This window comes from Lipotes vexillifer, unplaced genomic scaffold (assembly GCF_000442215.2).
Source record: "Lipotes vexillifer unplaced genomic scaffold, Lipotes_vexillifer_v1.1 scaffold408, whole genome shotgun sequence".
NCBI lineage: Eukaryota > Metazoa > Chordata > Mammalia > Artiodactyla > Lipotidae > Lipotes > Lipotes vexillifer.
The window spans coordinates 1,859,094-1,861,361 of record NW_006787469.1 but is presented as its reverse complement, the minus strand read 5'-3'; the positions used below and the strand labels follow the sequence as shown (position 1 = coordinate 1,861,361).

The 2,268-nt window shown below is 44.9% G+C and overlaps 1 protein-coding gene and 1 pseudogene across 1 annotated transcript in view; one reads left to right on the top strand and one right to left on the bottom strand.

The window, feature by feature from the left end:
• Positions 1–2,268, bottom strand: part of INO80 (INO80 complex ATPase subunit) — a 102,556-nt gene that overhangs the window by 42,822 nt on the left and 57,466 nt on the right. The gene's annotated exons all lie outside the window — the stretch shown is intronic.
• LOC103071489 (40S ribosomal protein S23 pseudogene) lies at positions 1,110–1,549 on the top strand (annotated as a pseudogene).

The window sequence follows — 2,268 nt, the reverse complement described above, 5'->3', positions numbered from 1 at the left end:
TTTTCGGTACGCGGGCCTCTCACTGTTGTGGCCTCTCCCGTTGCGGAGCACAGGCTACGGACGCGCAGGCTCAGCGGCCATGGCTTACGGGCCCAGCCGCTCCGCAGCATGTGGGATCTTCCTGGACTAGGGCACGAACCCGTGTCCGCTGCATCGGCAGGCGGACTCTCAACCACTGCGCCACTAGGGAAGCCCTAGTTCTAGGTTTTTAACATGCACCCCAGCATCTCAGGCCAAGCCTTGAGAAATACTGCCTTGGGGTACATAAACAATCAGCTAGCTGACTGTGGGGCTGGAGGTACCTCTGCTGGAAACTGGAGGATACCAAAACTGGAGAAAGAGCATCATTTACCAATAACCAAAGACTACACTACTCTGGCTTACAGATGAAGCTAAATTCATTTTGATAGGGAGCAGTGCCATCTATGGTCCAGATGCAAAACTACAGTGAGTCACAGCAAGCTGGGCCCCTGGCGCTCCAAAACCCAGAGAAGCTCACGCATTAAATCAGCTTACTTAGTACTAGGAATAGGTTTTGGTAGTCTCATACCACATTTACCCACTCCAAAAGGAGTTTGTTCTCTTGCTTCCAAGTTATTCATCTTTCCCACCGAAAGTTGAGCACAGGCAAATAAAGACCAAAACACAAAGTAGGTGATTAAAAATTGGGTCACAACTTCCCTGGTGGTGCAGTGCTTAAGAATCGCCCTCCAATGCAGGGGACTCAGGTTCGATCCCTGGTCAGGGAACTAGATCCCACATGCATGCTACAACTAAGGAGCACACATGCCCCAAGTAAGACCTGGTGCAACCAGAATAAATTAAATAAATAAAAATAAAAATAGGGCTTCCCCGGTGGCACAGTGGTTGAGAGTCCGCCTGCTGATGCAGGGAACACGGGTTTGTGCCCCAGTCTGGGAAGATCCTACATGCCGCGGAGCAGCTGGGCCCGTGAGCCATGGCCGCTGAGCCTGCACATCCGGAGCCTGTGCTCCACAACGGGAGATGCCACAACAGTGAGAGGCCCACGTACCGCAAAATAAATAAATATAAATAAATAAATAAATAAATAAGTTGTGTCTTTCACTCAGGCCCGTGGCGCTGGCAGGATGGGCAAGTGTTGCAGTCTTTGCACTACCAGGAAGCTCCATAGCCACCAACGAGACCAGAAGTGGCATGATAAACAGTACAAGAAAGCCCATTTGGGCACAGCCCTGAAGGCCAACCCTTTTGGAGGTGCTTCTCATGCCAAGGGAATTGTGCTTGAAAAAGCAGGGGTTGAAGCCAAACAGCCAAATTCTGCCATCAGGAAGTGTGTCAGGGTTCAGCTCATCGAGAATGGCAAAAAAATCAGAGCCTTTGTACCCAATGATGGTTGTTTGAATTTTATTCATCATTTAGGAAAATGATAAAGTTCTGGTTGCTGGATTTGGTCGCAAAGGTCATGCTCTTGGTGACATTCCTGGAGTCTGCTCTTAAGGTCGTCAAAGTAGCCAATGTCTCCCTTTTGGCCTTATACAAAGGCAAGAAGGAAAGACCAAGATCGTAAGTTTTGATGATGAAAGCAGGATAGCAATAAATTTCCATATGCCCAAAAAAAAAAAAAAAAAATTGGGTCTCTCCCGGCATGGCTTGTCCTGGCAGTAGCCCAGCAGATACTAAACCAGAGCAGACATCTGCCACCTAGGATATGAGTTTCAGAACGTGACAATCAATAGTGGCTATAATTCCACAAAAATGGTTTGAGAAGCAGTGGTCTGAACCACAAAAGCATGACCAGTTCTATATAGCTCAAACAGCAAGCACTCTTGGATGAGTAAGCATACTTAATCTTTTCTAATTAGAGACTCATATGGACCAATTTTACACTCAAAGATAACTGCTTTTTTTTTAATCTTATTGGAGTATAGTTGATCTATTATTGTCATGTTAATTTCTGCTGCATAGCAAAGTAACCCAGTTATACATATATATATTCTTTTTCATTACCGTTTATCACAGGATATTGAATATAGTTCCCTATGCTATACAGTAAGACCTTGTTGTTTATCCATCCTATATATAAAATAGTTTGCATCTGCTAAACCCAAACTCTCAATCCTTCCCTCCCTCTCCCCGACCTGTTACTTTGATTTTTCTTTTTTTGAAGAAAAGCAGAATATATACTGGAATTATATATAAAAACTTTGGGCCCATAACCTCAAGATGAAAAATCAAAAGCTAGAAAATCATGAAGGAATAGGGGGAGATCATGAAGGAATAGGAAAG